Source organism: Festucalex cinctus, chromosome 1 (genome assembly GCF_051991245.1).
Source record: "Festucalex cinctus isolate MCC-2025b chromosome 1, RoL_Fcin_1.0, whole genome shotgun sequence".
NCBI classification, from domain to species: Eukaryota; Metazoa; Chordata; class Actinopteri; order Syngnathiformes; family Syngnathidae; genus Festucalex; species Festucalex cinctus.
In genome coordinates this window covers 10621576-10636233 of record NC_135411.1, presented here as the reverse complement: position 1 = coordinate 10636233, position 14658 = coordinate 10621576, and the positions used below count along the sequence as shown (strand labels likewise).

The 14658-nt window shown below is 40.1% G+C and overlaps 2 long non-coding RNA genes across 3 annotated transcripts; one reads left to right on the top strand and one right to left on the bottom strand.

The window, feature by feature from the left end:
* The first annotated feature begins 538 nt into the window (after nt 1-538).
* On the top strand, nt 539-1899 carry LOC144015445 (uncharacterized). 2 transcript variants are annotated; one of them, XR_013282706.1, is made up of 3 exons: nt 539-830; nt 1270-1502; nt 1775-1899. It is a non-coding gene; the product is annotated as an uncharacterized LOC144015445 (long non-coding RNA). The 2 variants fall into 2 exon arrangements; XR_013282704.1 differs by lacking the exon at nt 539-830 and having other exon boundaries at nt 840-1502.
* A 441-nt stretch (nt 1900-2340) lies between these two features.
* Nucleotides 2341-3557, bottom strand: LOC144015453 (uncharacterized). Its single transcript, XR_013282707.1, has 2 exons — nt 2692-3557; nt 2341-2610 (listed from the first exon to the last, which is right to left on the bottom strand). It is a non-coding gene; the product is annotated as an uncharacterized LOC144015453 (long non-coding RNA).
* Between the last annotated feature and the right edge of the window lie 11101 nt (nt 3558-14658).

Here is a 14658-nt window from a genome sequence, read left to right as displayed (position 1 = left end):
TTCTACGTTTTTGCAAACAGTTTTTGAGAGCACACCTGCCTTTCCGCCCTGCTTGACTGAATGTGGGTCCTGCTTACTCAACCACACAAACCAAAACAGCAACTGTGCCACATACATCATGTGGAGAAGATTTGCTTGAGGCTTGTTATGAACTTGGCTTGCTCTGACCAACCAATCAGAGGATGGAAAAATGCTGACTCGCTAGCTGGACATCTGAGAAGAATTTGAAATCTGTTTTTCCCTTAGAAACAGTGCTATTGCTAAAATAATTTGTTACGTCAGCACTCCTGTTTCTGAAGGCCCTGAGCGGTTAGTGGCACACATAAAATTAGGGATGTTTGATACCACTTTTTTTCAGACCGATACTCAGACCCTGAGTACTCACCGATACCGATGCCAACTGCCGATACCAGTAGTACATTTTGACAAATAAAACAAAATCACTAAAAGATATTTTTAAACAAATATATTTCCGTTAATTTTGACAAAAAAACAAACAAACAAAAAAAAACAGTACAGTCACTCTTCAATAGGTCGCTTGCACATGTCGTCACTTCCGCCTCGGATTTCTTGTAGTCGCCATGCTGGGTGGCCTCCATTTACGTAGCGATTCGGTCTAACACGTATCTATCACGTTTGTTTTCTGCGTTTAAAATGGTACATTGTTGCTGCATCGTTGGCTGTTCGAACAAAGCCAAGGGGGAAAATGGTCGGTCTTTTTTCCGAAATCCGAAAATAACTAGGAACCAGGGCCTGGAGACAGAGGAGTGCGGACTCCGGAGGGAAGTCGTTACTTTGGGCTCGTGTGTGCAGCGATCACTTTGTGAGCGGTAAGCTTGTTTACCTTTATTTAATGCATGAGGATTAATAACGTTTCGACCGCCCATATATGGGCAAGTTGCTTATGTTTTGGATTCATGAGCAAGCAAGTTCGGTAGTACAAGCTGGCTAGCGGACGTTAGCCGAAAGCTAACATCGAACATTTTCACCCAAGTAGTGCCAGTGCAAAGTGTTTACTGCTGAAATTGGATTGATTAGTCTTGGGCTTTTAATGCCGATAACATGTTTTTTGGTGGCAAAATGTAAACTTGGAAAAAAAAGAGACAGAAGGGGCTGATGCAAGAAAACAGACCCCCGGGGGTGATGCAAGAAAACAGAACCCGGTAGCCTACACATCATGCTAAAGAACTTATTCACGGCCACCCTACTGCGGTAAAATAACCAGTCTTTCCATATTTTATTTGTTTATATATTTGTTTATTTTAACAGGTCGCCCTGCGCCCGTTTTTCTGTCCAATCATCCCGACTGGGCTCCAACATTAAAGTTGGGTCCCAAGTTACAACATCTATGTCTCAGCCCAGTCGGTGCCAAGATATGAACGTGCACAGGAGAGACAAGCAAAGAAAAGACGACTCGAAGTGGCAGAGAGTTTGTTGCAGTTATGCAGCCAGATGGCTCCAGTAACCTGTACCCTCAAGTACTGCTGACATCATTGACTCTGGTATGCCACTCAGAATTCATTACATGATATATTGTATGCATGAGTGAATGTATGTGTTTGTTTGTGTGTGTACACGCACCTTATATTTTAGAGACATTTGGAAGTGTTTATAGAAATAAGTATTTGCCTGTAGCAATGTTCATACATTAAAAAATGCAACAAAATGTGTACATTTCTTTTACACTGCCAAAAAAACTATACTACTTTACTATATTAAACCTATTACTGGTACCGTTTTTTTTGTGATTTTTTTTCTTTATTTTTTTCTTTAGGGATCTCATGCCACACCGACTTGATTGCCAATGACATGATGGAAACGAAGGCGAGCATCAAAGCATTGGAGGAGGACAACATGCGACTGTTTGTTTGGCGCTAATAAAGGCAGCGTTTATACAAATTCTATTGTTGGGTTTGTTTACAAAGCTATACATGATACAAATGACAGGATTTGACTCAATGTGCAATATGGTCCCTCTTAAAGTAATGGCATAAATCTCTATTATTTCTAAAAGCACAAAAAATGAAGTGAATAATGATTAGATGTAGTAATTTCAGGGTTAAAAATTGAACTGTTAATTAATGTAGTTTATTTTAGCACAGGTGCCTACCATCCTGAGATGATGGTATGATGTAATGTTGATGGGGTACGCAATGACTTTCATTATGCTATGTACAGAGGAAAAAGTTGCTCTCTTTTAAATTTGTTTAATGTAAGACAAGTACCAGTACTGTGTTACAGTTTTCCCAATAATCCTTGTTTCACACTTGTCACAAAACCACTGTCCTTTTGGCAGTCTAGATTGGCACACTTTGGGTGATATTTGATTTTACAATCTGCTGCAGCACAAAAAACTACTTTATTCCGCATCTTTGAAGTACATGAGCAAGTGGTAGGTGACAGCGGCTGAGCAGGAACACTGGAAGTCCACTGCTGATCTAGTAAATGCTCTCCCGAGCAGTTCAGGTAAGGAGGGGACTTTGGGAAAAAAAAACTCTGGCTTTTCCAACTGGCCAAAACGAGCGATCTGGGTGGACTCGCTCAATCACACTTTGTCCACACCACAAAGTCGCAGAAGTCCCGTCCAGTTAAACTCATCTGTGCCTGAATCTGAAAATATTACAAACATTGTAATGAAAATATGAAACATAGAATTAAATAAGAAACTACAAAAAGTAAAGCCATACATACCTGGTAATACTATTGGTGTTGTCGTGACAAGTGATGGCAATTGTTGCCATCTGGCACCAGACAGAAATTGGGTGTTGTGACAGCCTCCTTAACCGTGAGATCATAAGAAAAGCTGTCAGTATGCTCAGTAGTTACCATGAACACGTTTTATTGTACTGGAAACTGAAACTAAAAATACGTCCTCTGAGAGTGGTTAACCTTAACCATTTAGAATAAGTTGATTAAGTAACATGTAACTAGTGAAAGGGTAGCATTAAATTTAATTAAGCCACGGGGAGGCTGTGCATAGTTACTTTTTATTCTTATACGCTCTGCCATATTTGCCTGTTATAAAATTATTAGAAAAACCACATCAGGTAAAGCCAGCTGTGCATGTAAACACAATGATAACAGGAAGCCTGAGAACAAATCAACATTTTTGTGTGCAGAATTACCAACACCATGTGGTTTACTTACGTGCAACAGCAACCGTTTCTTCTGATGTGATGTTAAAGTTTACACTCTGTATCCACCCGCTTACAAAATAATTGTAAGCCTCCAGGGATTTGTTGGCGTGTTATGGAGCATGTTGTCAACACGAGGTAGGGAAAGATGTCCAGAGATGTCACATTTGGCCAGCAAGCTTTCTCCGTCAAAAAAAAATCACCCTTGGTCAGGACGTAATTAGGATCAATCCCGCCACACAGAGACACCTTCTGCTTGTATCGTTGTTTTTGATCTTCCGGTAAATCGTGAAAATACTGCGAAAATTACATCAGGTTGATAAGCTCTACCGTGTAACTCGCGAGTGTACCTTGTGAACCGGAGGACACCCAATATGGCGCCCGAAGGAAAAACTCCCATGATGCATTACGATGTGCAAGCGACCTATAGTCTTAACGCTCAAAATAAAACACAAAAATGCTCTTTTAATTTAAGATTCACAATTTTGAAGTATTTCCAAACCAGTGAAGTTTTGGTGAAAAACTGCTGCAAGCTAGCGCCAGTTACAGGCAAGGAGGACTCACTTAACGTCTTCCCCCTCTGCCATCGGTCACTTGTACTCGTCTGCGTCACGACTACTACGAGTACTCGAGTACTTGAAAAAAGGCTGGTATCGGCCCGATACTGATACCTGGTATCGGTACTCGCCCATCCCTACATAAAATCTGATTGGACAAAAAAATAAATAAACATCCACATACACAGTGTCGCCAAAAGCAATGCTACAAAATGACCATTGTGAATAAACTAATAAAATTTCATGAAATAATAAATAGTGGTGTAGATCAGTGCTCCTGTATTGTTTAGGCCAGCAGAAGTCTAACTGGCTCTGTTCACTACTGCTCGGTTAGCTTTTTCTTGTATTAAATACCGTAAATAATCATGGTGGCCTAATCATATTGTAGTAGACAAGCTAATAGCTACAATAAGCTAATCACATCCACATGTTGTGATGCTAACCACTTAATAAATAATTTACATATTAGTGCAATTGAGTCCTTGGTATGCATAATAAGTGTTTCTGCAATAAAAGGTCATGTAGCGCCACGCGCTCACACACACAAAGGGGAGCAAAATATGCTGATGTGAAACTGTGCCAAACGTGTCACTGACTGTACCAGTCGCTCACGTTCTGCTCCACTTTTTTTTTTTTTTTGCGCGGGGTTTCTATTCCTCCGAGTTTTGGGGATCCTTCAGCTGCTCTCAATGTGCGATGAGATTATTAATTACACATCCGCTGACTTGATAACCTTCCCACAGCAACACAGAAATCACATCCGCTTTCATCATCTTTTCATCATCCAAGAACAGCCAACACGTCTTACTTTGAACGATTTCAGCACAATTGACCCAAAATTGTAGACTGCTTTGACCGTGGAGTCAAGAATCTCGCACACAGAACACGGGCGTGACAGGCGGCAGTAGGGACGGTGGTGTGCAGCCTGACAGTGGGAGGGTGTGGGTGTTTTGAAGTGTGTCTCTGTCAAAAGTAGTTCAGCAATTAAAGCAAAAACTCTCCTCCTGGCCCCCGCTGGTAAGAGAAGACAGGATGGGTGAGGAGGCAGCTTGTGGGGGAGGGAAGTGGAGGGGAGATAACCAAAGAAACGTAGATAAAAGCTGGTTATTTTCGACGAAAAGTGAAGAAAGGCTTCTAATTTTAGCTCGGCGTGTCCGATAGCCATAAGGGGAGAGCGTGCTGCTTGAGTGTGACAGGGTGGTGACTGCGGTCAGGCCAGCCGCCACTCGAAAAGACGAAGTCAAGCCAGCCGCCCCAACGATTGTTAATACTGTGCATTACGGTAACGTGCCGACGTGCCCCTGCGTTGGCCACCTTCAAAATAAAAGCTGAGCAACACCTGGTTTATGGTTTAAAATAAAGAATCATAAAAAAACAACGGTTTGTTATTCCAGAACCAGACCAGTTCTAAGGGACACTACTCCACCCCAGGTATCCAACCAAAGTACTTTGAACAAAATCTGATGTTGGATTTCAAAATAAAACTCATTTGAAAATTGCAATCTCGACTATAATCCCTGATTTCAAAAAATCATTAAAAATTCATGGTTTGTTATCCCAGTACCAAAACAGTTCTAGGGGACACTACAGCACCCCAGGTATCCCGCCAAAGTACTTTGAACAAAATCTGATGTTGCATTTCAAAATAAAACCCATTTGAAAATTTAAATCTCGACTATTATTGTTGATTTCAAAAAATCATTAAAAATTCATGGTTTGTTATCCCAGGACCAGACCAGTTCTAAGGGACACGACACCATCCCAGGTATCCAGCCAAAGTACTTTGAACAAAATCTGATGTTGCATTTCAAAATAAAACTCATTTGAACATTGCAATCTCGACTATAATCCCTGATTTCAAAAAATCATTAAAAATTCATGGTTTGCTATCCCAGGAACAGACCAGTTCTAAGGGACACGACACCATCCCAGGTATCCAGCCAAAGTACTTTGAACAAAATCTGATGTTGCATTTCAAAATAAAACTCATTTGAACATTGCAATCTCGACTATAATCCCTGATTTCAAAAAATCATTAAAAATTCATGGTTTGTTATCCCAGGACCAGACCAGTTCTGAGGGACAGTACACCACCCCAGGTATCCAACCAAACTACTTTGAACAAAATCTGATGTTGCATTTCAAAATAAAACTCATTTGAAAATTGAAATCTCGACTATAATCCCTGATTTCAAAAAATCATTAAAAATTCATGGTTTGTTATCCCAGGACCAGACCAGTTCTAAGGGACACTACACCACCCCAGGTATCCAACCAAAGTACTTTGAACAAAATCTGATGTTGCATTTCAAAATAAAACCCATTTGAAAATTGCAATCTCGACTATAATCCCTGATTTCAAAAAATCATTAAAAATTCATGGTTTGTTATCCCAGGACCAGACCAGTTCTGAGGGACAGTACACCACCCCAGGTATCCAACCAAACTACTTTGAACAAAATCTGATGTTGCATTTCAAAATAAAACTCATTTGAAAATTGAAATCTCGACTATAATCCCTGATTTCAAAAAATCATTAAAAATTCATGGTTTGTTATCCCAGGACCAGACCAGTTCTAAGGGACACGACACAATCCCAGGTATCCAGCCAAAGTACTTTGAACAAAATCTGATGTTGCATTTCAAAATAAAACTCATTTGAACATTGCAATCTCGACTATTATTGTTGATTTAAAAAAATCATTAAAAAATCATGGTTTGTTATCCCAGGACCAGACCAGTTCTAAGGGACACGACACCATCCCAGGTATCCAGCCAAACTACTTTGAACAAAATCTGATGTTGCATTTCAAAATAAAACCCATTTGAAAATTTAAATCTCGACTATTATTGTTGATTTCAAAAAATCATTAAAAATTCATGGTTTGTTATCCCAGGAACAGACCAGTTCTAAGGGACACGACACCATCCCAGGTATCCAGCCAAAGTACTTTGAACAAAATCTGATGTTGCATTTCAAAATAAAACTCATTGCGACTATTAAGTCGAGATTGCAATGTTCAAATGAGTTTTATTTTGAAATGCAACATCAGATTTTGTTCAAAGTACTTTGGCTGGATACCTGGGATGGTGTCGTGTCCCTTAGAACTGGTCTGGTCCTGGGATAACAAACCATGAATTTTTAATGATTTTTTTAAATCAGGGATTAATGTCGAGATTTCATTTTCAAATGAGTTTTATTTTGAAATGCAACATCAGATTTTGTTCAAAGTACTTTGGTTGGATACCTGGGGTGGTGTAGTGTCCCCTAGAACTGGTCTGGTCCTGGGATAACAAACCATGAATTTTTAATGATTTTTTTGAAATCAGGGATTATAGTCGAGATTGCAATTTTCAAATGAGTTTTATTTTGAAATGGAACATCAGATTTTGTTCAAAGTACTTTGGTTGGATACCTGGGGTGGTGTAGTGTCCCCTAGAACTGGTCTGGTCCTGGGATAACAAACCATGAATTTTTAATGATTTTTTTGAAATCAGGGATTATAGTCGAGATTGCAATTTTCAAATGAGTTTTATTTTGAAATGGAACATCAGATTTTGTTCAAAGTACTTTGGTTGGATACCTGGGGTGGTGTAGTGTCCCCTAGAACTGGTCTGGTCCTGGGATAACAAACCATGAATTTTTAATGATTTTTTTAAATCAGGGATTATAGTCGAGATTGCAATTTTCAAATGAGTTTTATTTTGAAATGCAACATCAGATTTTGTTCAAAGTACTTTGGCGGGATACCTGGGGTGGTGCAGTGTCCCCTAGAACTGGTCTGGTCCTGGGATAACAAACCATGAATTTTTAATGATTTTTTTAAATCAGCAATAATAGTCGAGATTTAAATTTTCAAATGAGTTTTATTTTGAAATGCAACATCAGATTTTGTTCAAAGTACTTTGGCTGGATACCTGGGGTGGTGTAGTGTCCCTTAGAACTGGTCTGGTCTTGGGATAACAAACCATGAGTTTTTAATGATTTTTTTAAATCAGGGATTATAGTCGAGATTGCAATGTTCAAATGAGTTTTATTTTGAAATGCAACATCAGATTTTGTTCAAAGTACTTTGGCTGGATACCTGGGATGGCGTCGTGTCCCTTAGAACTGGTCTGGTCCTGGGATAACAAACCATGAATTTTTAATGATTTTTTTAAATCAGGGATTAATGTCGAGATTTCATTTTCAAATGAGTTTTATTTTGAAATGCAACATCAGATTTTGTTCAAAGTACTTTGGTTGGATACCTGGGGTGGTGTAGTGTCCCCTAGAACTCGTCTGGTCCTGGGATAACAAACCATGAATTTTTAATGATTTTTTGAAATCAGGGATTATAGTCGAGATTGCAATTTTCAAATGAGTTTTATTTTGAAATGCAACATCAGATTTTGTTCAAAGTACTTTGGCTGGATACCTGGGATGGTGTCGTGTCCCTTAGAACTGGTCTGGTCCTGGGATAACAAACCATGAATTTTTAATGATTTTTTGAAATCAACAATAATAGTCGAGATTGCAATGTTCAAATGAGTTTTATTTTGAAATGCAACATCAGATTTTGTTCAAAGTACTTTGGCTGGATACCTGGGATGGTGTCGTGTCCCTTAGAACTGGTCTGGTCCTGGGATAACAACCATGAATTTTTAATGATTTTTTTAAATCAGGGATTATAGTCGAGATGTAACTTTTCAAATGAGTTTTATTTTGAAATGCAACATCAGATTTTGTTCAAAGTACTTTGGTTGGATACCTGGGGTGGTGTAGTGTCCCCTAGAACTGGTCTGGTCCTGGGATAACAAACCATGAATTTTTAATGATTTTTTGAAATCAGGGATTATAGTCGAGATTGCAATGTTCAAATGAGTTTTATTTTGAAATGCAACATCAGATTTTGTTCAAAGTACTTTGGCTGGATACCTGGGATGGTGTCGTGTCCCTTAGAACTGGTCTGGTCCTGGGATAACAAACCATGAATTTTTAATGATTTTTTGAAATCAGGGATTATAGTCGAGATTGCAATGTTCAAATGAGTTTTATTTTGAAATGCAACATCAGATTTTGTTGAAGGTACTTTGGCTGGATACCTGGGGTGGTGTAGTGTCCCTTAGAACTGGTCTGGTTCTGGAATAACAAACCGTTATTTTTTTATGATTCTTTATTTTAAACCCTAAACCAGGTGTTGAGCAGCTTTTATTTTGAAGGTGGCCAGCGCAGGGGCACGGCGGCATGTTACCGTAATGCACAGTATTAACAATCGTTGGGGCGGCTGGCTTGACTTCGTCTTTTCGAGTGGCGGCTGGCTTGACCGCAGTGGGTGGTGGGGGTATTTTCGATTTTTTTGGAGCGGGAGGGACAAGTGTTCCCCTTCGCATTTTGAGGGAGCTGATCTCGGCAAAGCTTTCAGTTTTGTTTACGTTGAAAAAGCGCCGCCTCGACCCAATTTTGAGCTACGTTTAGTGCCCTAAAATACAAACCCCTTTCCCCCTTTAACTACCCACCTGAAGCCAACACACCAATTAGGCTGCAAAGGCACACTTTTTTTTTTTTTTTGACACATTCCCGCTCTCTCGCATCAACTCTGCTTGTTAATAAAACTTTCCAAGCTAACGAAGGCAAGACCTCCACTCTTCTGCTGCCTGTTGTCTCCTGCTCTGACCTACATACATTACCGTGACCAGCACCAAACTTCCTTTTTTTTTCTTTTTTTTTTGTCTCCATGGAAACGTGCGCTATGAAGGGTGGGAAGAGATGCTGCAACTTGAAAGGCTGAATGTTGTTGTGTGCTTCCACAGCGTGCTGCTGACAAGCTCACACAACCTGTTCTCTGTGAAAATGCGGGCAATGGGCGTTGGCGTTAGCAATAGCAACGTGCTAGGTTTAAAATTAAGGTAAGAGACACATACGACGTTTAGCTTCATCGATCAGATGCGTCTAAGCTAGCTGTGTGAACTGTGAAGCTAAGTTAGCTTTGCTAGCTTGACAGTTTAGCTCACCGACAGCTGGTCAAATATTAACTAAATGAATGTCATTTACACATTTAATTGTGAAGGCAATAAAGTGATGGATCAGACACTGCAGAGACTAATCTTGAAACTATATTATAAAAAAAAAAAGCTTCATTTATATAGCGCATTTTATACTCAAGGTAACTGTGCTTCACATATTTACAAAACATCATTTAATGACTAAACACTTTAAAAAGTAAATTACTAGGTGTAGAACTTTCCTGCAATGTGAAACATTTTCCGTTTCCAAGTGATGTGCCAATTTAATTTACAGTATTATGTAGTGCATAAATTTGTGTCCACATATATTTAAATGATCTTATTTGTGTACCCAGTTCCAGTCGTAGTTAATTATGGATGACTTGCACCTGTGTGTATGGGGTGGGCGGGGCACTCTATATATGGTATCTATGTCGAGCTGGCTTGTTGTTGGATGTCAGGACCGGGACGCCTCGACGGTTTGCGACCTACCACTACTATTGCTAATACTACCAATACTATTGCTAATACTACCACTACTATTGCTAATACTACCACTACTACTACTACTACTACTACTGCTACTAACTAGCTAACGCTGAGTACAGCGAACGCGCATGTGAGGCAGTGTGTGAGTGCGTTGATGTGTGCGAAATAACAGAATAAACGGTTGAGTTGTATCCGCTGTGCCTGTCCTGTCTACCCTTCCAGAGGGAGTTAGTTAAACGTAAAGTGAGTTTAATTAAAACTGGACACTAGGATTACTAAAACAATGTACAGCACAAAAACATGATTTTGGAAAGATTGATTATAGAAATGCTCTAAAACAGGGGTGTCAAACAGATGGGTTCATTTTAAATATTGTGAACATGACGACGACGATATTGTGGCAGTTTTAATATCAATATCGATATTGCCCTCATCGTTACATCCCTAGTGCTTAATATTATGTCAACCAGGTGACTGCACGTCTGTTCATTCCCGGAAAAGCGAGGGCTGACGTGATGTTGAGGGGAAAAGAAAAGGAGGGAAGGTCTTAGATGTATAATTCATGTGTGCAGCGGGTGGGCGGCAGAGATGAAGTGTGAGTTGGGAGTATGAAGTGTGAGTTGGGAATATGGAGGGAGCGGGAATCCAATTCCCCCCGCCCCCCCGCCCCCCCGCCCCCCACCCACCGACCCCACATCCATCACTGTGTCAATGTGCGTAAATCTCCCAGTGGATCAGCGTGATCAGGATTATGTATGCTTGTTGCACTGGCGCACATGAGCTGCAATTTCCCTTCGTTATATGTTTGAGACACCCGGGCAAATTCACACGTGCGCTCGGACCAGATAAAGCATCTTTGGGGCCGGGGAGGCCTCATAGACTTGTAGACATTTTGCTCTTCAAGGCGGGAATGAAGAGACGACAGCGTAGGCTGTAGCAAGCCCTGAAGGGAAGAGCAGAAGAAGAGATGAGCTTTGTTAGCACAGACCTCACTCCCCCTCCCTGTTTTTTCTCCTCTTCTTCCCGCTCTCCCAGAAATCGTCACGTTTTCGCCATGCACATGCCTGGCTGCGGGCTACGGGTGAGGTGAAACAGAAAGAGAGTCGGCTAATGCCGAGCGCGCGCTCCTTCAGGGGAGGTGGGCGGCCGGCGTGATACGTTTGACCAGTAAACAAGCGCGAAGGCGGCGGGAGGCGGATTTATGAAATGTGACATGAGTTTGACCTAAATAACACTTGCACCATGTCTACCTCTGCGCTTTTGTGTCTGTCTGTTTGTGTGTACAAACACAAATAGCCTCACGTCTCTGTGTTGTGTGTTTTATATGTGATATCTCTAAAGGCCAGTCTGCTGTGGTCCGTGCAGGTCTGCTGTCCGGAGATAGTCCCCCCCCATTGTTGTCTTCACAAGCTGATCGTCTGACTGCGTCACACGTTGAGGAAAGTGAGTCAAATACAAACACGCACTTGCGACCACACACCTGGCGTGCGGCGAGGTTCATACCTGGTTAGGCACTGACAGTCAGATTTAGGTAAGGCAAGGTAACTTGATTTATATAGCACATTTCATACACAAGGTAACTCACTGTGCTTCACAAAGCAAAAACATCTAAAAGCATGAACAAACAGAACAATGTATTAGCTCAGGGGTGTCCAAACTACGGCCCGGGGGCCATTTGCGGCCCGCCGTCCATTTTTCAGTGGCCCGCGACATATGCTAAAAATGGCATTTGACTCAGTTCAAATAAAATAAACAAAACAAAAAGGTTTGGAGATGGTCAAAGTAAGAAGGGAGGGTATCGAAAAACAGGTGCCATTAAAGGTTATTTTAGATAACTAAAAGTAATGAAAAAACTCAAATTCAAAAAACAATATTGTTACCGAAATAAAATAAAAACGAAAATGCTTTTTAAAAAAAACGAAAACTAACTGAAATTACATTTTATGTTTACAAAACTAACTAAATCTAACCATAATTACAGCAAAAACTTCCTTCATTTTAGTCTTTGGTAATTTAATGCATGAGACTTTGAGGATGACTTTTTAAATGTAATTTTTTGTAGATTTATTTTGATCTAAACCAGAATAATGACATATGAAAGTATGTCACATAGAAGTGACATCATCTAGCAGCAACCAATACAAAAGCACCTTCAGATGACGTCGCTCCCATGGTGTTTTTTAAATATTAGTAATAAGTAATACACATTAAAAAAAAACAACTAAAACTAATACTAAAACTAAGCATTTATTAAAGAACTAAAACTAATAAAAACTAACAGAACCACCCTGAAAACTAATTAAAACTAACTGAATTTAAAAAACAAAACTCATAACAAAATAAAAACTAAATAAAATAAAAAATTCCAAAACTAACTTTTTGATAGAGCTTATCTAGTATTTAAATGATTGTCAGTTTAGACGCAAGTCTTGTTCTCGACACCATCACTTGCAGATGTCAACATTGCAACCCTCGACTGACTCCATGAAGATGTGAATACACATCATAAATACTTTACAAGACTGAATTTGCTGCAAAAGAATGGGAAGAGGATGCGCATGTGCACATTTAGGGCCTCAAGAGGCCAGGATATACCGTTCCAAGCTCACCCATTATGTAACAACAACGATCTGGCTCGAGCTGAGTCACCGTGAGAGGCGAGGCCACGCGCCAGTCTTGTCCCCAGCTGACCACTGCAGACAAAACGTCTCACTCATGCACACCATCTTTCGGCCGCCCTCAGCCCACAGAAGAAAGAATCAATGCGGCAGGGGATCTTAATATTGAAGTCCCGCAAGGACTCCAAAGTGGCTGACGATATCAACTTAACATTTTTGAACTTCAGATGCTCGGTTCATTCCAGTTTATCTCCCAACAGAACAAAAGCAGAGACGGTTTTGCTTTGTGAAGCACATTGAGTTACCTTGTGTTTGAAATTTACTATATAAGCAAAGTTGACCAAGTTGGATTAAGCTGCCAATATATAAGGGAAGTTAGCTGCAAGTGAAATGCTTTCATATCCTGTTTTTCCCCCCATAGCTTTGATTAAGATCTTTAAAAATAATAATAATAATTATTATAAGATCCTTTATTTTATTTCTTTCCTTTGCTTTTAAATGTGTGCTATATAAATAAAGCTGCCTTGCCTTCTGTTCTTGAAAACATGCAATGCTTCTCAAACTTTTTGCGCTAACTTTATACTTAATTCATTCACTGCCATTGACGGCTATAGACGTCAAAGACATTGCCGGTTGAACATTAACTGTTTTACTGCCACACGTTATTTAAAAAACAAACAAACAAACAAAAAAAAACTTTGTGACAAGGGCCTTGATCATTTACATCATCCTTGAAAACGTTCTGTTTCATCAAATTTCATACACATTGAGACCATTGAAAAGAGATACAATGCTGCCATCTGCTGGCTATAGATAGTGAGGGTTTTTGATTCCACAACTCATTTACCAGGCAGCACGTGCTGTACTTAGATGGTGAACAGCCCATTGATAAAAAACAACAAAACAAACAAACAAACAAAAACAACGTATTAACGTTTATGGCGGCATACATCATGATTTTACTAACCGTTATTAAACGTTTTTGGCGGTGAAAGAGACAACAATAAAAACTACTGAAATGACTAAGGGTGACACAATTTCGTCTTTTTTTTCTCGAAATCGATCGAAATTACATCAAGATTTCGAGCATCGAAAGAAAAGAGAGAACACACGATAAGCCCAACCCGCGCCACCCCCACCTCCCAGGAAAGCAAATGAGATGGAGCCAATGTAGCTACTAGCTAACTGCACTTGTTAGCTGACCTGTCCTGCAGTCATGGCAACTTAGCGCGGACAAAGGAAACACAGCAATGGAGCTTCAAGTCGCTTCCGCTTCTCTCAAGTCACCCGTTTGGAAACATTTTGCATTCCCGGTGAGTTTTGTCGACAACGCGAACGTTGTCGACAAAAAGACCACAGTTTGCAAGATATGCTATGTGCGCGTACCGTACCCGGCCACGGGAAACACTACAAACATGGCAGGACATATACGCAGGCATCACAAAGATTTTGATTTGTCAAGTTCAACTAGAAGTGGGAAAACAACGGTCCAACCAACTATTTCATCCTCATTTACAGTGAAACTTACACACACTTCAGCTTGTGTGAAAACTAACGCCATAGGTCTTTTTTATAGTAGCAGACCTGCAACCTTATTCGGCGGTGGAAAACGCTGGATTCAAACATTTAATTAGTGTACTTGAAGCACGCTACAGTATGCCCAGCAGGTCGCATCTTTCAACCAAAGTTGCCCTCCATGTATGAAGACGCTAAAGAAAAAGTTTTGCTGAGTCTGAGCAATGCAGAGTTGGTTGCCATAACAACAGATGGCTGGACCTCAAAAGCAGCTCAGAGTTATATCACTATCACAGCACACTACGTGAATAATAACTGGGAGATTGAAAGTCCAGTCCTTCTATGATTTCGTTTTTTGTT